Source organism: Phasianus colchicus, chromosome 4 (genome assembly GCF_987193195.1).
Source record: "Phasianus colchicus chromosome 4, bPhaCol1.hap1.1, whole genome shotgun sequence".
Lineage (NCBI taxonomy): Eukaryota > Metazoa > Chordata > Aves > Galliformes > Phasianidae > Phasianus > Phasianus colchicus.
The window spans coordinates 65,301,193-65,322,972 of record NC_143439.1 but is presented as its reverse complement, the minus strand read 5'-3'; the positions used below and the strand labels follow the sequence as shown (position 1 = coordinate 65,322,972).

The 21,780-nt window shown below is 44.4% G+C and overlaps 1 protein-coding gene across 7 annotated transcripts in view; it reads right to left on the bottom strand.

The window, feature by feature from the left end:
• FAM53A (family with sequence similarity 53 member A) overlaps positions 1 to 21,780 on the bottom strand; it is a 91,473-nt gene that overhangs the window by 64,142 nt on the left and 5,551 nt on the right. For 2 of the 7 annotated variants that reach the window (XM_031588261.2, XM_090139783.1), the window contains exon 1: positions 939 to 1,049. The exons of 1 other annotated variant lie outside the window; for it this stretch is intronic. The gene's annotated coding sequence lies outside the window, so the exon portion shown is untranslated. Of the gene's footprint in view, positions 1 to 31; positions 606 to 652; positions 904 to 938; positions 1,089 to 2,717; positions 2,741 to 21,780 lie in introns of those variants that run through there. 4 more of the 7 variants (XM_090139777.1, XM_031588263.2, XM_090139781.1 and 1 more) reach the window with 4 other exon arrangements.

Sequence of the window (21,780 nt, the reverse complement as noted above, 5' to 3'; positions counted from 1 at the left end):
TCTGAGCACTTAAGAGGGATGGGAGCCTTACCTAAAGAGAAAGCCACTCAACTTCCAGCTGTCTGGAATGCCCCGTCCCTGGAGGTGTTCAAGGCCAGATCGGATGGGGCCCTGGACAGCCTGGTCTAGCATTAAATGTGGAGGTTGGTGGCCCTGCATGTGGCAGGGGGGTTGGAGATTCATCATCCTTGGTCCCTTCCAACCCTGGCAGTTCTGTGATTCTGTCTGCTAAGAGAGAAGTGACGCAATGCCAACCCGGAGGGCCACCTCAAATCCCCAGAAACCACTCTTATGGAATCCTGCGTGCAGGCTGCAGGAGCATTTGGCAAGCCAAACAACCAGAACAAAGCCCTGAGAAAAGATGGCACAGCACAAAGAGCCCGTTTAGGAGCGGGTCTGACGCTTCAGCCCGTTACGCTGAGGCCGTCATTCGGAACCGAGCCGCCCGAGGCTGCTGGGGGATGGAAGCAACCCCAGGGAGCAGCCCCACGCCTGCACAAAGGCCTGGAGAGCTCCTAAACAACCAACCGGCCTGCGACCCGCTGATTTTAAGCGCCTGCCAAACCCCTGTTCAGATTCCGAACGCCGACGAAGTATTTTCGTGAGGATTTCGGGGTGATTTTTTTTTTTTTTAATTATTGTTATTACGTACGCTTTTTTCCTCCTCCTAGCAGGGCTGCTGCCATCCCAACTCTCCCTCTAACGGCGGCGGAAAATGGAGCCAGGCTCAGCTCCAGCCGCAGCCCCACCGCCACACGCGTCCTCACGCAGGAGGCGCCGCAGGAAAGGGCAGCCGCGGGTGCCCGCCCCGCACACACAGCCGCTACCGCAGCTCCGTGAAGGGGCCTCGGCCCCACCGCCCGCCCTGCTCTGCTCCCACCGCACGGCAGCTCCCAACCGCTACCGCCAGGGCCGCCGTTTACCCACTGCCCTCTCACCCGGGCCCGCGGCCTCCGCGCCGCCGCCGCCAAACCCGCGGCCGGTACCTGAGCCCGCACGGGCCGCCTCCCCTCCGCGTATGGACCGGGCTTCTCAATGGCAATTGAACAAAACACAGCTGGCTCCGCCCCCTCCCGGCTCCCGCACGCTCCCATTGGTTACAGCACCCTCCCGCCGACCTTTCACCCGCCCCACTATTGGGCCGCGATGCGCGCTGGCCCCGCCCACAAGAGGCGGGAGGCGGGCCTGTGCCCCGCAGGGCCGTACAGCTGTGTGGTCGGGGGGACGCGGCAGACTACAGCCCCCAGGAGGCGTAGCGCCCGCCTGCTCTCATTGGGAGCCCGGGGAGCGTACGGAGGCGCGCTTGTGTAGAGAGAGGGCCGCGCTCCTCGCCCGGGGGCGATAACGTCATCGCGTTCCCGGATGGGGCCGCAAGGAGGACGCGGGGCCGCGCAGCCTCAGCCCGTCCGCGCTGAGCGTGCGCGGTGGCGGCGGTGAGGGGATTACCTCAGGATGGGCGGAAGGCGCTGCGCCTGCCTAGGCTGCTCGCGGAGGGGTCTCAGCTAAATTGAGGGTTGCTGGGGGCCGGAGCAGGGCCTGACCGTGCCGCTTAAAGTTCCTCCGGCCCGCCGCCGCTGGTTTCCCCTCGCCGGGTCCGGCTCGTTTCTCGCCTTGCCCGCCGCCGGCTCTCCCCGGCCGCTCGGGCAGCACGCCGTGGGGCTGCACTGCCCTCTGTCTGCTTCCCGCCTCGCGCAGGGAGCGCCTCAGGTGCGGCTCCCCGGGGTCCCGCCTGGCTGGGGCCATCTTCTGCTGTCTCTCAAGATGGAAGCCAGAAAAATAAAATAAAAAATCGAGCTGCTCGTTGTCCTGCAAGAAATATTCCTATGGGAGTTTTTCAAAAGCAGTTATGAGTCAATCGCAGCGAGGAAGTGGGATGTGTTTGGACAGCGATTGCAGTGTGCGCTTGTCAGGGCAGAGGCTGCTTTATGTGGGTGCATAATCCCTACCGTTCTGAGAAACCAAACCCTGATTTACTGTTGCCTACAGGCCTAACATTGCTGGCTTACAGGTATTTTTTGTTAACGGTGACTGCTAACGAGATCTTGGCATCCCTATAACGAGCATCTGTTATTTCAGCCTTCTGCAACCTGTCCTTTAGATTTTCCTTGTTGTGCTTCAACACCTTTCCTATGACACAAAAGGTGGTTTTTTTTCAGTTGACTTTATCCCATTATCCTGTAAGATTTTGATAAAGTACAAGACCACGCTGCAGTAGGTATCTGAAGTTAGGAATGCAGAATTCCAATCAAAACTGTGCTTGTGGCATTTTTATTTTGCAGCCATAGAATCGTTTGAGTTGGAAGGGACCCATAAACACCATCTAGTCCAACCCCCCTGCAATGAACAGGGACACCTGCAGCTCCACCAGGTGCTCAGAGCCCCTCCAGCCTGACCTTGAGTGTCTCCAGGGATGGGACATCCACCACCTTTTTGGGCAACCTTTGCCAAAGCCTCACCACCCTTATAGAATTTTAACTCTAGGAGACCAGTACATTAAAACCAATTCCAACAGCATTTCCAGGTTGTGCTCCTTGTTGTTCATTATTTTTCTTTTTTCACACCCTCCTTCAATACCTCTTCTCTTGAAAGCGTTTGCAATTTTATTTTGGTGAACCTTAGTCTGAAATCTTTTCAGATAGTTTTCCAAGATACCTTTCACAAATTATAAAGTGAATATTTAAATTAGTGTACCAGTTCTCTGGAAGATCAACACCTACCTCTCTTTAGAAAGATCTTTCAAGAGATTAAAGGTTCGCAGAGGAAGGCACAGCTTTCTCCCATAGTTCAGTCCTGGCTCTTGAAATACTTTCAGCTTGTGCTCATTTTGCTTCTGGCCTTGTTGTGAATTCTAGTGCATGGGAAATTGTAGCTCATCTGCTTTCACGATCCTATCCGTATCTTTGGCAGAGATTTGGCTCCATTCTGTAATCAGTTTTGTACACAGAATTCACCATGGAAAACAAATTATCCTCCAAGTATTTCGTTGCTGAATCCTCATCCAAACTTAGAATTAACAATTTAGTTTCTTCTTAAAAAAAAAACCAAAAAAACAACAAATCATAACAGCTTCATCTTTCACAATTGTTACATCTAAGTATTCCACTGTAGTTTAACAGCTGAGGTGAGAGATTTTGATGTAAAATTGGTTTTCCCTTACCTACAAGTTTAACCATTTTTATAGTTGCCCTTACTTAAGGCACTGCACTTTCCCACAGCCTCCCATGGTATTTCTGCTGTAAGTAAGGTAAAACCAGAGGAATCTTTTGCTTCTGAAACTGAACTGCTTCTTGATTGCAACAGTTTACTTACAGCCAATCATGTGGCCATGGGGGAAGCATGTGAAAGGGGCTACAGCTGCTTTCCCCCAGCAGTCAGCTGGAGACTTTCAACTTAGATAAAACCACACAGTAATTAAATTACCTTACAGACTTGTCAGTATTTATCCCATCTTCCATAATGCTTTACTGTAATTCGTCCCCTGATTTTTATTTTTTTTATCATCTTCCATTCTTTTCTCCAGCTTTATCAGCTGTTTTTCCATTGTGACAATGGCTGATTCTTTGTTCTTTTGGGGTGGAGCTGTTTTCAACTTTAATTGTAAAGCAGGTGGGAAGTTGAGCCCTAAACTGGTGATATAACAGGGGTGCTAATTACTTTGATCAGTTGGTTGCATCCCAAAACTTACTTCATGGGCTATTTACATACAGCTACAAGGGTCAACAAAACTAGTGGCTAGCATGGAAGACAGGAGTGGATGATCTGCTCTGAGACAGGGCAGGTGGAAGCTTTAATCAACATTATTCAGTATGAAACCATAGTCTTTTATACTCAAGAGTAAAACTCTGTCAAGGATCCAAGTTACAGTTCAGATCTTGGTAAATACATACCTAAGTTTCCCTCTTGAGAAGTTCCGATAGTGATTGTCTAGCACTTTAGAATATCTAATTACAAACATGTTACTACATGTTAAAGTGGTCGGTGTCTGTTCAATCAACTGTGTGTCTCCAGGAAGTGCCATCTGTTTCTAACACAACAGTGGGACATGAATGTAGACATGTTTCTAAATTTAAGAAAACAAAACACCTAAAGCGGTAGTGACACAAAAATAACTTCACAATAAAGTATGGGCCAAAATAAGTGCAACAAGACAATCAAAATGACCCTTGGGAGAAAGTTTTCACCTGGGGAAACAGATGCATGGTGTGATTGCTCAAGATATCATTCTGGTAATTGCTTTATGCACCTAAGTGCTCAAGTAAGCATAAGCAAGTCTTCAGCATATATACAGATAATAGTTGAGTTTGGTCTTTTGTGACTTCTATATACAAATAGGAATAGCAGTTCCTCTTAAACCCCATCTCCTAGGTCCATCTAGCTTGTAGGACCAGTTATTCAGGAACAGAGGGGAATGCTTTTCCTTTCTTAGTCAGAATACAGCAGGTAGGCATGTGTGGCCCGTTGACTTTGCCTCTCAGGCAAAAACAATTAGACCTTAATGCTATATATATGTGGTAGTAAGCTCATGCCAATCTAGGCAAATTACCACTTAAGATCAAGAATGGAAATGGACGAGACTGTGCAGCTCAGTTCTTTTTTAAAATTTATTTTTGTTTTGTAACTGGTTGTAGATAAAGAGCCAAGCAACTACTTGGTCTCTGTTAAAGAATTAAAGTATGAAAAGGACCTAACACTCTACAGTGCAGAGCTGCTCATAAGGTTAAGATAAACACTTCCAACGCTCTGATTCAAGTTCATTGAAAGGTGCTTTGTAAACCAATTTTTACTTAGCACAGCATTACTAAGCCAAAAGTTGGTTTCTTTACTCTATACAATGATCTTACAAAGAGTTTTAAAAGCAACGCAAAGAAATAAGTTGGGATACTGATATCAAGTCTCAGGTAAATTTACCCCAAGTCGTGATATTTGTCTTCCTTTAGTAATCACTGTTAGTTATTCATCTGTTTCCACATAAACTATGTAAGATGGAAAAGGGGCCTCTGGTTCAGAATACAAATTTATGAAGGCCTCTCAGAAACATTCCAGATCTAATAAAATCCTTCACTGATCCTGTTTCTATCAGGGTCACTTTCCTGTTGACCTCAGGAGCAAGCAGGCAATGTGGATTCCATTTCTCCGCCCCTGACATTCCCACACAAGGGAGTGAAGAAGAAAAAACTGGTCTGACTCCAGAGTCTGATGTGGAACAGTTACCGGAGTCAGAGCATGAGGTTCTGAGGTGTCTTGTATGTTTAAAGAGGGTGTTTGAGCATGGTTGATTTTCATCAAAGATGAAAATATACTTCTCCATTCTCTCTGTTTATCAGTTTCACAGCTGAGCGTACAGATTCTGGGCACAAGAGGAAGTTCAGCCACTAATTGCGTGTATCAGTTGGTGGTTTTCACGTTAACCTTGCTCAGACTGCTCTAACAGATCAGTTTTCTGTGTAAGAAACTTTTCCTTACTTATGTCCGTGGGTTCATTATAAATGAGATAAAGCAGTACGGATGCTAAATAAATAAGCTGGGACTGAGAAGCAAAGGAGTGTTCAGCATCAAAATCGGAAACAAGCAGAGAGCTGACATCCTGGGACATTGGAATCAGGGGTCTCATATACCACTACAAGTTGGCTAGACATTATGTTCTTTGTGAACTCTTAAAAGGATTTTTAAAATGCTGAGTTAATCATGACCAGATCAGGTTTTATTGGATTTCATGGAAGGGTGACTCCATCCTATGCCCCCTGTACACAGCCAATTTTTCCTATACCCAGCCTTTCAGCTCTATTACCTGCTATTGCAGCTACACAGTTGCCTTCCTCTTCTTAAACCAAGCCATCTGGCCAGGATATACTCCATTTTCCAAGGTCTGAATTAGCCATACGATTTCAGAAAGGGCAAATCAAGCTCCAAGTACTGAGCCAATATAGCACTGTTTTGCTTTTTCACTGCAGTCTCCTAGGAATGGTCCCACTCAAGAGAACTCTGAATTGCTAAGAGTTCAGCCAAAGCATCTTCTGCCTACTCAAGTTTCTAGTCCCTCCTACATGAATTTCCAAATGCCTTGTTCTTTTTTGCAAAACCAATACATGACACTTCCTTCATAGACCTTCCAAGACCATACACTTGCTTGCTTTACAAAACATCTTATTCACCTCATGATCAAACCTTTTCTCAGCCCAAAACTTTCCCCCAACTCATTTCTCTCTTGGGCAAAGCCAGGGACAGCTAAAATGGAAAAGTTACGTATATCCTGGTGCATCTCTGAGAGCTGCTAGTGTTCTCTAATACAATTAGAGTATGTTCTGTTCAGGGCAGGGTTTACAAATCTGTTGCATACTCTAGTGATTTCCAATATGATGGATAAAGAATGCCAATTGCCAGCACATAAATATGGTTAATGAGCATTGTTAGTTAAAGCATGCTCTGTGCAACATATCATGCAACATATTTCGACAATTTCTGTAGGAGCCTTTTCCACATTTTTAATGAGTGAATTTGTTTTTGGCGTTTTTTATTGCTGTTTTGTTTTGTTTTGAAGAAGACAGTAGTAAGCACAGTTCTGGTACTTAACTTCTTTTGTTATAACTTATCCAGAAATCTAAGGCAGCAAGTAACAAAGTCACGGTCCTTCAGAAACATGCTGGATGACCACTTGCTTAGTGTAAGAATTGTTTATACTTGCATAGGTATGGTTTTCTTATTTTCTACCTCAAAATTTGCCGAGGAGCGGTGGAAGATGTACAGAGGTAGGTGGCATCGTGACAGGCCTTAATGCCTTTGACCTGAGACTTCCAAATATGAAACCTTACTGGAAGACAAAGTGGTCGCAAAACAGTACTTCACTTTATCTCATTCTTAAATCTATCATGGTTAAATAAAGAGCTGTTTTAAGCACCAAATCGAACTAGGGATTTAGGGATACATTTTCATACGAATTTAGCACAGAGCAAAGTGATATATACCTAAGATTTTAAATATGGATTCTTCATGTGAATTTGTGCATGCTAATCATCAGGTATATGGGTTTTCTTCTACATCATGTATTTCTAGATAATTTCCCTTGCAGATGACAATTCAAATGGGACGTTTCTACTCATACTCCCAGACCTGCCTCCTCTACTCAAACTGAAATTGTAGCCTGTCTCTCAGAAATCCCATCCCCAATAGATAACTGGCAGATTGAGCTCATTGTGACTCAAACAGAACTTTTCATTTTCTCTTCGTTTTTACTTGACTAATACAATCTTACCATTCATATCCATTCAAAATGGTTCTGCAGTGGTTGTCTAGCCGTGTCCTTTGGCCACACCAACTTTATCCTTCCAACTGTCTGTTGTCTTTGTTTTTCTTGTGTCAAATGCATGCTGTCTGTCTTCCATTCAAAGCCCTTTGTAGCCCGTTCCACCTCTGTCTATCTTTTACTAAAGCAAAGGCAGCTTTTACCCCTCAGGCCCCCCAGACACTGCACCATGCGATCACCTCACGTGACCTCTGCTCACCTCAGATCTTTATATTTTAGCAAATAGGCCCATATATTAAACCTAAAGGTTTCAATTAAACTGAAGTATTTTAATTCTCAGGAGACTAACCTGTGTTTCACAAGCAGAAAACAAGAGCGATCGCTTTTGCCTGAGGCTTTTACGATGGTCTGAATGATTCAGAAGGTCAGCCAGGCCGATGGCTGTAGAGAAAGGGCAGAAAAAAAAAAGACAAATGAACCTTCATGTCCCTGTTCCTCCAGCTGGGAGGGAAATCTCATCCTGACCCACAATGAACCCTGTGCAGGGGAGCAACGTACATCCATCAGTCCTGTTGAAAGAGGGGTTTCCCCATCACTTCAAAGCACCCACTTAAACTGTTCTGCGTTTCAAGCTGTGAGCCATCTAGGATGCCTCTGAAGAAGGGAGGAGATAATATTTGAGCTAATAAATAGGCCTGTTTTAATGAAACCTGGTGTCTTTGGATGTGTTTCAAGGCTGACTGACTAAAATGCAAGTCCTGACTGAATCTTTTTGTGCAGCTGGGATTGGTGTAAAGCCTCACAAGCTTTTCTTCTGTGTTCTCTGTGTCTAATACTGTGGGAGCTGATTATGTAGGTTTATCTTCAGTGGGAACACTTGTAGGGTGTCTTCTGTTCAGCTGGCTACTTCCATAAATTGTCTACAACCTTAATCCTGTTTGAGGCCTCTATGTCTTTACTAAATTCAGATGAAGTTGTCCAACTGGTTTTAAATGTATTACTGTGAATACAGATATGCATGGACAGACACAGATGGCATGCATTGGTGTCTGTACATTGGGAAAAGGAAACTGGGAAGCTATTATTTCACCTCTTCTCTGATACTATTGGCTAAGGAGAGGAGATTTGATTATAGGCATTATTTTAATGTTGACCCAGGATTATTGCAGGTGTGTTGAAGGCTGTGCACAGGGCCTAACTTGCAGAAAGGACTGAGCAGGAAGATTCCCATATAGATACTGGAGTCAGGAAGAGCAATCAGACCTTACAGTCCCAGACATGGAAACCACAGAAGCTCCCTGGTTTCTTCTTGAAGCTATTGAAGCTTCTCATGACTTAGCTTAAATTGATAGCGAGCACAATGCATTGCTAAATCAGCAGCAATGCATGTTTACAATCACAACTGAAAAAAATGTCTGTGATTTCAAATCACAATTTATCTAACATAGTGAGGGCCACCAGAACCCACTGAACCTCTGTCTCATTATTAAGCTATGATTGCAAACCTCTTGGCTTTCTCCTGTGGCAGTGTTAGGGGTTCTGAACAACTCCTCTAACCTTGAGGTTAGGGATTTATCTCCCTCCAACTTTGCTCCGACAGAAGCTCGGTGAAGCCTGCAACAATGTGCTGAAGACACACTGCTAACCAAGCTGACCGTCATGCACAGTCTTCCCAGTTCTCTGCTGGCTGGCTGCCTCATCTTTATTTTGGCACTTCTTCAGGCAAGGACTGTATGTTTAACCTATGCTGTACAGTGCCTAGCATAACTGTCCCTGTAGTTCCTAGATATTGTGATTAGATTGCAAGAAATTTCTTTAGGAGCTTGGAGATGGGGGGAGGGATGTATTTTCTGTAAACTAAAGATTTTTGCTTGCCAAAAAAAAACAGTTAAAATATTCCACATACAGATCTGCAGATCCAAAATGCAGAGAGGTCACTGTAAACAGCTGAAAGAATTTCCCTCTCCCCAAGAGAGCAGTCATCAAGTATGTTCTCTGAGGAAGAAGAAGTGCAGTTTTAGAATCTGTTTCCTGTTTCAGATCATTTTTAATGTTCTGAAGGCAGCAGGTACTTCATTTAAAACAAGTATTTCAAACTTTGTAATTAGGATAGCTGCTCTAATTATTTTTTACAAGTGGTGCATTTTAAAACTAATTGTATATATATGCATGTTAAGGCCTCATGTGAAAAAAGAAATGCAAAGCAAACCTCACAACATCAATGTAAGGCTCTGCCTGTTTTTCTCCTGGTTACAAACCCTGTACAAATTAAAAGCACATTAGCCACTCTGAAAATAAATCTGACTGCAGTTCAACCTTTTCTCTTTGGAGTTTTAGTTTGAAGATAGCAGTGGCATTTCACTGCCTAAGCCACTTGAGTGAATTTCCTGATTTTGCTTGGTTGCTTAATTTCCTGTTGGGCTCATATTTTGCTTAATTCAAGACAAAAAGACCCCTATAAATTGGATGAATGATTGAAATTGCAGAGCTGGAAGTAGTAATTCGATTGCAGTTCAGTATGTGCCTGTCTGAAGAGAGGTAGGATTTCTGAGACATGCATGTAACTCTAAAAATGACTTTAATTCAGTGTTTTCTCTCCTTATTGAATTACCCCTCTAAATATCCAAATATTTGTTATCAAAGGTCTTCTCTTTGTGTTCAGCTTTTAATGTGTGTCCATGACAAGTTTTACCCTGTTATGACATCGCCCTTAAGTCTCTAAAACAGGACCAAAATAAAACAATAGGAAGTGCCACAGTCTGTTATTCATAACAGCTCTCCAGCAGTACTTGAACGTACATTTGAAACAGATCTACTTCTCTGCATTCTCTGCATGATTTTTCCAGTGCTAGGCTTTACATTCATCTTTTAAATACTCAAGATTGTGAATAGGGCTAAATAATGCTTTAACAAAAGCCTATAAATAATGGATACAAAATACATACAATATAAATCTCTGATCTGTTTGTTCTACACATAGTACCTTTATTTATATTGCCTCTCGTGCTCTACAAAATTACTCAACTATGATAGCTGAAAGTAAAACTGAGCTTTTTTTTCTGATGCTCCTTCCTTACCCAGAATCACAGAATCATTAAGGGTGGCAAAGGCCATTAACATCACCTAGTCCAGCCCCAACCCATCCCCACCATGCCCACTGACCACGTCCCTCAGTGCCACATCTCCACAGTTCTTTCAAGAACCTCCAGGGACAGTGACTCCACCACTTCCAAAGAATATTTCCTGTATTCATTTATTTAGAGGTCAGATGAGCGGAAGATGTTATGAACGAAGATATGCACTTTTACAGTGCTTCTGCTGTATCTGAGCACCATCAGCCTGGGCTCCACCTGATCTTTTTTTTGGAAGGATTTCCAGATTATTTTCATCTGAGAAGGGAGTTTTTCCACTGCACGAGCAATGCTCCAGGAATTACTCAGCATATCTCCTGCACGGGGCTGGAAGCTTCAGAATTCAAACTCTGCAGTGACTGGATCATAGAATCGTAGGATCACAGAATAGAATCATATAATATTCTGAGTTGGAAGGGACCAACGAGGGTCATTGAGTCTAACTCCTGGCTCCACACAGGACCACTCAAAATTGAAGCTACATGAAAGCCGTGACAACACCCTGTTACAGAATCTACTTCTGAAATACCTGTAATTCAAGTTTCTTTTCAATCAATTTGCTTGATGGGTAGCAAATTATCAATTTAGGTGAGCTGACCACTTGTTAAAATAAAAAGTTAGTGTGGCTGTGGATGCCTGGACCGCGATTCTGAAAGAGTGATGTGAACCACATTTCCAGCAGTCTGATTTGCTTCAGACATGGCAGATGGATCCTGCAGGAAATGAAAGTGCTGTGCCTTCTTTTCTGGGAAATACTGTTGTTATTCTTAAGCATTACTCTTGTGTCTTTTTTTCAGATGGTCTATTAGTAGCAGGGATCTCCCTTGCTTGTACATCTGGTTAATGGCCTAGAACATCATCACTGTTTACAGTTATTTCTAACAGGAACTGAGATCAAAGATCAAGTTAATGGAAGAAAGAACAATGCAAGATGAGAGCCAGTCCTCTGGTAGGAGGGACTATATTCAGCCCTTGCAGAGCCCTATTTGGTAAGTATTTTTCCATCTCTGACTTCTATAAACCAGACACTCTGATCTTTATATTGACAAGCTTTGTATTTAAAACTACATCAACTACATTAAATTGGGGCACATTTTTAACCCACCACGCTTTCAGTTCATCAAAACGCCATTCTACCTGGCGAGGGCTGTAACACTGCTCCCAAAACACTGTGCTTAAGCATCCTTCAGCTGTGAGCTTGGACTTGAGCTGAAGGTTGCATCATCCTCTGGGTTCCTGCAGACAAACAAATACAGGTTGAAACAGGGGAAATAATTTCTCATAGGGTTCTAACAGCTTCTTGAATCCTTACAGACTAGATAGGCTTAGCGCTGAGCTCACATTTCTGACTATATTGCAGCAAATTAAAAAATGCCTGTAATATAAACAGGGCTGAGGTACAATGACTGATTTGGGTTCATCTATTTTCCTTTTCTTTTCCACCAGCCGGGGTTTAAATTAAACCCATCACTTCCACATATTTGAAGAGGGATTTATAGAAGATGTACTTTTCATGCCAATTGTGCATGCACCCATTGAGAATCAACAGTTACAATTAATTTCTGAGCCTACACTGCACCAGTGAAGCAGCACCGTGCCTCCTTATTAACACACATGCATAGAGATACGGTTTTCTGTGCATTTTTTCCAGCGATGTCAGATCCTGGGTGTTGTGAAATGCCTCTGATTTCATTTGCATGCATTTGTCCAGGCCGGCATGAAAGTGCAGGGGACGGCAAAGGGTCCAGCAGCACTGGAGAGCTGTACCCAGCAGTCAGAGCAAACAGAAGCAGCCATTGCTACATTCCACCTGTTATCTCTGGGAGTCAGCACGCTGCCTTCCCCCTCCAGCCTGCCCGCGAGTCCTGGCAATGCCAGGATAACATTTTGCTTCAGATCTGCTCACACCAGGTTATCAATGAAGTTAGGAAAATGAATACCTTGAAGGGAGTGAGGCTAGATTTTCAGTTTGCTTGATTTATGGGCCAAGTCTGGTCTGGCACAATGCAAGTCCAGCTGTTGGTGTTCTTTGTCATCCAGCTTTAGACGATGCCATTTTGCTAGGGCAAGCATGAAAGAGGGGGTTACGAAGACTTTGCAGGCAGGCAGCAGTGGCTGACTGCCGCCTTCTCTGGTTACAGCTAACAGCACATTCTCACCAACTCTCTCTGATTCTGTTTGTTCACAGGCCCGGGGCAACCGGAATACCTCTCTTTTGTTCCACACTCCTTCATCACCACAGCAACAAATGGGCAAATATTATTATTTTTTTTCAAGTTTTCAAGACCACACACACACAGAATGCACATAGTTCAAGCTGCAGGTTGAGCACATTAAAACTCTGGGATTAAGCTGTAACTTCAATCGTGGCCCAACTCCATCCAATGCCCATTGGAAAATATCTCATAGAGTCACATCTGGGGCTGCCCAAGAAGGTGAGTGAGCCCAAACATAGAACTACGGAATGGCTTAGCTTGGAAGGGACCTGAAAGCCCACCCAGTTCCAACCCCCTGCCATGGACTGGTTGCCTCCCACCATATCAGGCTGCCCAAGGCCCCCTACAACATGGCCTTGAGCACCTCCAGGGATTAGGCACCTGCAGCCTCTCTGGGCAGCCTGTGCCAGGGCCTCATTACAGAGGGTAAAGAATTTCTTCCTAACATCTAACCTGAATCTTCCCTCTTTTAATTTAAAGCCCTTCATCATTTTCCTATTAAATCATGTAAAAAGTTGGTCCCCTTCTGCTTATAAGTTCCCTTTAGGTAGTGGAAGGCCACAATGAAGTCTCCCTGGAGCCTTCTCTTCTCCATACTGAACAAGCCCATCCCCCTCAGCCTTTCTGCATAGGAGAAGTGCTCCATCCTTTGATATCTTCATGCCTCCCCTCTGTACCCACTCCAGCAGCTCCACATCCATCCTGTACTGGGTGCCCCAGGCTTGGATGCAGTACTCCAGAGGGGAGGGGGACAATCTCCCTGTCTCATTGTCACCTTTCTTTTGATTCAGCCCAGAATACAATTGGCCTTCTGAGCTGCAAGAGCACACTACTGGTTAATGTCCAACCCTTCTTCCATTAGGACCCCCAGGTCCTCTACAGGGCTGTTCCCAGTGAATTCCACTCTCAGTCAGTGGCTATGAAGGCAATGGAAGGTCGTCTCTCAAGGATGACCCTGATCTCATCCTGACTGTGCCACTGGTGGAAACAAAGGTCAGCCCTTGTGCAAGAGATTAATAATTGAATGTGCACCCCATGGGGACACTCTAACCCATGGTCTCTAGAGACACTGCAGTCAGTAGCAGAAGCAAGGTCCCCATCCCCTTGAATAAAGGTTGTCACCAAACGGGGAGCAAAAGAAGCAACATCATGACTCCTATCCTGAGTTCTGCACAAGGGGATTCACCTCAGACCAGGTGTCTGTGCAAGCCAACACCTTTGCAAGCCAACACCTTTGCATCACCACTGAGCCCCACCGTGCAGCAGCAACTACAGCAGCAGAGCTACATACAAACATGGACTACTTGTTTCCGAGTCTGGGAAGGGATCCTTGCCAGCAACTTGGCATGGTTTTGGGGCTAATAGATCATCTGGCTTCGGAGCCGAGGAAGCTTGGACACTCTCATCCACAGCCTCTGGTTCCAGGAGTTTGGCAGAAGGTCTCCAGTTTTTCCCTAATCTGAGATTTGTGAGGCACCCTGAAACATCCGTATCACCAGGGTATTTCATGGGAAAGTTCTTTTTGTTGCTTACGTGTTGCTGCTTGCACGTGTTTTCGTTTTTTCCCCCTGTATCTCCACCATCTATTCTTTTCAAGTGACAGATACTAAAAGTAGTAATCTGTAAAAACATGTACCACCGGGGTTACAAAGAAAATCTCTTGGGAGACAGTGAAACAAACCGAGTCCCAAACACCCTCCCCTTCCCCACGGTGCCAAACCACCTCCTCTCCTCCCTCCCTGCCAACATCTCCATTCTTCCCCAGCACCCACAGGGAGGTGGTAGCAGATTCAGATCCCAGAACGCCGGGTTCCTCCCTCCTCAAAGCCTCCCAGAGCACATGGAAGGGGAAAGGCTGGCGGTGCCCTGTGCAGGGACAAGCACCTTTTCAGCAGTATAAAACATATTAAATTCCCATCGCCGGAGCCAGTGTTGAAAGATTTCAGCAAGGCCAACACTTGACCTTTAGCAGACAATAGCCACGGCCCTAATTGGCAAGTGCTCATTGTGCATTCTTGTGTGTTGTGAACAGGCGGGTTTCATGCTCATTCCCCTCCAGGCTCAGGTCTGGGGCTGTAAGCGGGACGCAGGGAAGGTTTGGTGGTTTCCGATTGTTCCGGCGGTGCCACCTGCTGACTCGTGGGCGACAGTAGCCAGTGTATCAAAAGTCCTTTCACACAGCCCCGCTTTAAACTTCAGCCCTATTTATATTAATGGGATCATTCAATGCATTTCACTCACGTTTTGATTTAGAGCCGGAGGACAGACCTGAGTTACAAATCCCAAGTGAACACCATGAGATGTATTGGACGCTGGCTGTACCCGCTCATTGTGCTCCAGCTGCTCTGCAACTACAAAACGCAGCTACAAAACAGCTCTGAAAAGGTCTTGAGACTCAAAGTACAGAGGTGCCACTTTTAAGGCACGCTGTGCTTTCTCATGCCTGCTTCACACTATGCACCAGCACCACAGTGCATCTGCATGCAGTACCCAATAATTAATATCCAATAATTAAATACCCAGCACCCAGAGCAAATCTGGCTTAGGAGCTCCAAGCTGACATGCAGGGGGTGCTTTTCAGAGCAGGAGGAGTTCAATAGTCTGCAGCACAACACAGGCACTGCAAAGCCTTTGCACCACTTTCCTCCTTCTGGCACCTAAACGGGGTCTAATTTTTGCTCTGGTCTCCCACACATTTAATGAAAGATGCACATCCAGGCAGGCTTTGTGCCCAGAATGCAATTAAGCATCCAACTGTCCGATCTGTGTGGCCAAATCCTCAGCGTTCCCGGGGGTTCTCAGGTGCAGGTTCACACTGGTTCATCAGGTTTCCATAGGGGGGAGGAAATGTAATTTAGCTCTTTCAGTCTTAGTCATTGAGAATAAAAGGGGAGTAAGTGAAGCTTGTCTTTGGCGGTAGGAATGGCAAACAAACCAGGCACGATCTTTTATCTTAAAGTGAAATTTGCAAGTGAACAAGGCATTATAATTGATGCAGATTTCAAGATATAAGGTGAGGCTATTCTGTGTTTAGGTTTAAATGACAAACCTTATCTGACTTTTCCCATCCCCTCCCTTCTTCTTCCCTTACACAGCAGAATGCTTTACCATAATTTCTTGAGACCTAGTCCTCAGAGCTGCCATTCTCCAGCAATTTCTGGAGCAGCCCTGAGAAAATGTCCTCCTCAAACATTCCTCTCGACACCAGCTGACCACAGACATGTCACAATACCTGACATGAGCAGTTTTCATGTGCCGGGTCTTTCTGCAGAGCTAACAAAAATGTTACTTATGATGAAAAAAAGATAGAAAAACCCCCAAACTTAAAGTCACTACATAGAAAATTACTGATGCATCAGCCCACATCAACATGTGGAAGGATATAAAGATATATTCAATGAAGGTATATTGAGTCTGTTTAATTTAGGACCTAGATTCAGTGTTCTCTGATGCCAGTTAAGAGGGGAATTCAGAAGACTTTTCGGAAAGGACCTTTCAGGTCCTCAAAGGGGAACTTCTGGAGCCTCTGCTGCTGATGTGCTGCTCTGCAAGGGACCTCTGAATGCAAAAACCACTGAGCTCGAGAACAGGCTGCCCAGAGAGCTGTGGGTGCCCCATCCCTGGAAGCTCTCAAGGCCAGCTTGCATGGAGCCATGAAGCCTGAACTTTTGGGGGGCAACTGGCCCATGGCAGTGGGTTGGGACTGGATGGGCTTTAAGGTTCCTTCCAACCCAAACCATTCTGTGATTCTATGATTCTATGACTCTGCAACAGCTGTGGTCTGTGCCCAGAAGTACCCTCCCACAGGATGACTGGCAGGACTTAGGGGATAGCAGGTATTTCTGAGGCATCACCAGCCCAGCTGTTGTATTGCTTTGGATACGTTGAACCTCAAAGTTGAATGTCTTAGGCCTACAAGGCAACCAGATGCTCCCAGAAAGGACCACGGTGCCATACAGTCTACATGAAGAGAGGTTGTACCACCTTCCTTCATCCAAAACAATACTTGCTCCTGTTTTATTTAGCAACATAGGTATTGCTAAGGAAACAAACATTTTCACCTTCTAAGACTTACCAGGGGCAAATTATTGGATTCTTCCATTAGTTTAATTAACCCCAAAACACTGAAAAATATAATGGAAGATTTAGTCTCTTCTGTGCATTTAGGAAGTGGGAACTTCCTAAGAAGTTGAAGATGACAGGAAATGATTAATGCCAGAAAAAGGTCTAAGATGAATGGAAATGTAAAGCAAAATAGTTTATAATTCCATTACTAAATAACAGAGATTCTTTAGTACCCTAATGCATCATATATTTATTGTGTGAAGGAGGATATTCATCCATCCAGAGATGGATCTGTCCAAAAACAGATTGTAACCTTGATCTCTCTCTACTCCTTTGCTTGGGTTTGGACATGGCATTGATTTTGCCCTTCAGCTGTAACTGAGTAAGAAAACATAAGTTGTACAGAGTAATAAAATCTGCATAACACTCAGACTTCAATGCAAAGCAATATACCACTGGAGCTATAGGTTCTAACATTTTGCTTTGCATTTTCCAACTATTACATAGCTGTCATTTGACCAAAGACAATGTCATCCACTCAAATATTTGACTGCAAAGAGAGACAGATGACCCTTTGATGAATTAACTAAGGTGAGAAAGTGGTGCACAAAGCAGGAAATGACACGATGCAGAACATATGGAAGCGAAGCACACCTCTGGTTTAATTCTTAACATTGCTAGATTCATGCAGGAAGCGAAGTAATACTGTGGTCCAGGGAACTCACCCAAGCCACAACCCTATCTACTCCTCCCCAGCCTACCCTGCTCCTCAATATCGTGCCTGCAACAGAGATCCCAAAACAACCTCAGCCCCACTGTGAGGTTGCTTTGGGATAGGAACATTCAGCTTTTCCTGCAAGCACAGCTCTAAGCACATCTGCATCACTAAGAAGCTGAGAAGCCTCAGTGCTAAGCTGAACATGGGCTGTCAAGACTTCCACCTCCTTTAGGACAGCATCCCAAAGAATGAATGGAGCTGGGAATGGCAAGAATTATTTATGAAGGCAGAGCCCGTGAAACTTCTTGGCCTCACTCTGGAAGCAAAGAAACACCAGGCCTGGTGTCTGAAGGGTTACAGGGCAGTTATCTTCAATAAATTCAAATATATGTGTATATTTATATGTATATATTTAAAGATTTAAAGTAATTCATAAGTGAAAAAGTTACCTTTCAAAACTCACATAAGCTTCTATAGAGTTGCATAGTATTAATTGCCAGCCTGTGTGGTACGTACTACAAAGGAACATTTGCTTTAGTCAGCAGATCTCTTCTGAGCAAACCAGAAGGTCTTAGATCTAATGAAGTTAGTGCCTAATTATATATTGTTTATTTTATTAGTTATGTAATAGTTATGTCTCAATGTATGAAATGAGAATGAGAAAGAGCAAGAGTAGTTAATCTGAAGAAACTGAATTCTCAAAATACTTTGAAAAAGCAACTGCAGGCATTCTGCCCAGTATTTTTGTTGCTTTCTAAGATTATTGGTGCAAATTAGAGTAATGCTGATGTTTTCATTCCAGTTTGGAAATAAACACCGGATGACAAATCCCATTAGAGACTGAAAGTAATTGACTATTTGCTGCAAAAGTGAGATGGGATATCTTTCGAAGAAAATGGGAAGCTTGTAAGGGACAGACTGCTCACTTGTCTGGAGCCTTTGGGCTCTGGTAATCTTCCCAGCCCCAGATGTGAAGTCTGACTGGAGCGGAGGGAGGAAGGAATGGGGTCATCAGCAAGGAAACCCAGCTGGTTGGTAGAGTTAGAAAGAGCATGAGAGGCTCAGTTCTTCTAGACTGGACTGTTGAATTCAGTGCTACAGTACAAAGGAATAACCTGAACTAAGTGAATTCTTGGGTCGTTGTGCACATCTCCCTCTATTTTCCCTATGACATTTATGTAATATAAATGCTATGTAACATATAATAAATGCTTAATTGTAATTATTTAATTCAGGCTTCATGTGCCTTGGGTATAGGGACCAATATTTAACTATATATGTTATGCCACGATCAGAATAAATGTTCTAACCCAGCATGGAACAGAGGAAAGAACATTTCTGCAACCACTGGTCTTTTTAAAATTTTTTAAAATACCTTAATTGCATTCTGTTTCAGTTTTAATTCGTGTAACACAAGAAAGAGGAAAAATGTATAGATTGGATAGGTCAGCCAGAAGACCAGTGGACACAGCAGTTTCTTGGATGGCTGACAACAAGCTCAGGAGATGTAACAGGAAAGAAAGCACAGCTTTATATCAAACAATTTAGACTTTGGGGGGTTTTCAGTGCTTTGACTCTGATGGCTACCATTATTTGCCAATAAAACCGTAGAAATGATGAGCAAAATGCCTGTCGTCAAAGCCACGTCTTAATGCTGAATGATGCATTATTTGATGGGAATTATGAACTTGTCCAAGAGATTGGAAAGAGATAGAATCACCTGTCTGTGGACCCACAGCCAGTGCAGCACTGCTGTGCCTTGGCACAGACACGGAATTGCAGTCCAAAGAGCCACACTGAACTTGTCCCCTGGATCAGTGCCTAACAGCTGCATGCATCACGTCGTTCAGAACAACAGATGTGGCACTAAGGATGATCGGCATAACTCAACAGGAGATGTTGGTTCATTTACAAACATGAGATTTCTATCTCCTTTAAATTAAGGATATAGGCCACTGAGAGCAGCAAAATGAGACAATTGACCTCCCTGGAGTGCTCATAACAAGCCTCGCTTGATTTCCTTTTTTTCAGAGTTTCAATTGCAATACTGGCTAGAGCTCAAAAGAATTCTAAACCCTTATATCCTGATATTATTTAACAGGACCAGGACAGCGGACTTTTCGTCTTCAGTTCCTTCAGCTATCTTTAAATGTTATCTGAAATGCTTCCCGGATGATTGGGTTCCTGAAAACAGATGTCTTAGGAAGAGTCATAGCAAATGTCCCGTTGCAGCATTAATGATGAGGAGAAAAAACAATGTTCCGGCCACTCCAGAGCCATGCTATTCACATCTAGCAGGAAAAAATATCTGTGGTACAAGTTAAAATACTTTTTTATTTATATTGCAGTATTAAATAAAGCTTCTGAATTAATTTAGTTATTACCCAAAGTAGAAGGCTGGATTTGTCCTGTAAGTTACAGGACAGAACTGAAGCATGGAAGATAGGCCCCGCTATGCCTCTGAACTCCTATGTGACATCAGGCAAAGCCATTTCTCTTCTGTGCTGCAGTTTCCCTATCTGTAATTGGGCCTGATGATAACACCTTCTTGGGGAAGCACCGCTATGTAAAACCCACAAATGACCATCACATCAATTTGCTCTGTATCGTAAAAGTTTCTTAAGTCTGTCTGTATGGTTGACCAGGTTCTGCATTCTTCCAAACATCTCCAAAAAGAAGGTGAGCCTTGAGCCTTCGTCCAGCTGCACTATTCCTGCTCATTTTGCAGGCAGCTCTGGCTGCTGCTGTCTGCTGAGATCTTGCACCACAAGTTGCACTTTGATGTGGCATTGGCACAAGGATGTTCCCCTCCAGCAATGCACCCAGCAAAGCCACAAAGCGAAGTGCTGAGCCCAGGCAGGGTCAGGGTGGATTCCACAGCTTTTGTGTTGCTGCCTCTGCCTCCGCTTCAGTTTTCCCTTCCTGTAGCAATTATTGCTCATCAGCACAGATTAACAATTGCACAAGCCAACCCTTGGAACAAATGAATTCAGGGCCAAGGGCCAATCTTAGTGGAGCTCTGCCACTGACTTTAAATGGGCTGGGGATTTAGCCCTGCAGCCTCCCCTGTACTTCCTCCCTTCTCCCATTCATGTGCTGCACATGTGCAGCTCACTGGCTGCAGGGTGAGGCACTCCCAGGTATGAGCTCCAGAAATTGCTCTCACAACCTCCTGGCATTTCTCCCCACCGCTCCCTGGCCCCATCTTTCTGCTTAGAGCTGTTCCAGCCATTTTATGGTTTCTTTTAAAAGACAAAAATAGATCTCAAATTCATTCCTACAGGTTTCTGATGGGCTGTGTAGAACTCAGAGGTCCTCTCACCTCGTCTCTGGTTTATCTGGTAGCCTCAGGCCTCATCTACATGAAAGAGTTGCACCAATTCAACTCCATGTTAATTTAAACCAATTCATTAAACTAACACAAACCCTGGAGCAAAGCAGAGGAATGGACGTTCCTGCAGCGTATTAAAACCAGACTCCTATCGGTTTACTTTAATCTGGTGAGAAACTAAACCAAAGCAAGGAGCACCCATGGACAGGTTTGCTCTGGTTTTAATGAACATATGGAAAAGAGCAATGCAAATCACTCCATGGAGTTCTCACTCAGCTGAGCTCTGCTTCTCCTTGGCCTGCAGGGACCATGTTATGACTTGAAACGAATGCATTCCCCTCCAACCCAGCTGTCTCTGGTGCAGTTCTTTGCTTTCCTTTCTTGCAGAAGAGCAGCAATCCGTCACTGTTGGAGGATTCTTTGGGGCATTTGAGGTTTTCAAGAACCATGTAGATGTGGCACTGAGGGACAAGGATTAGTGGGCATGGTGGTGTTGGGTTGATTATTGGACTAGAATATCTTAGAGGTCTTTTCCAACTTTAATGATTCTATGATTCCATAATTTGGATTTTGCAGGAGGTGGGTTGGAAAGTCAGCACAGCACTGCTGGATGTATAATAATTTTCTGTGCTACAGGAAACCAACAGGGAGTAGAAGCTTCTTTCACCACACCAGCGAGGTTCTCCATCTATCAGTTCCTGGATCCTGGCCTCAAGCCAGCTGAGCTCTGGAAGCACAAAAATGCTGCCAGGAACCTTCAACATTCATGGCTGCCATAAGCACATCTCTTGCAATGATACGCATTGTTGAGGTCTTATGTCTTACCCAACCCAAGGAGCTCTTTTCCAGACCACCTCCTGGCTCCACACACCATCCAAAATCCAAACTCTGTGTCTGAGAGCAGTGTCCAAATGCTCCTTGAGCTCTGCCTGCTTGTCTAATGTTAAGGTTATCTGTTGTTTGAGTGGGGAGGTATTACCTAGGTGGTCAGTCATCCAGAAGAGAAAGTAAGTAGAAAATTGGGAGACTCGAGTGTCTGCAGAGTGGTGCCAGTCACTGGTGTATAATCCCATAAAGTA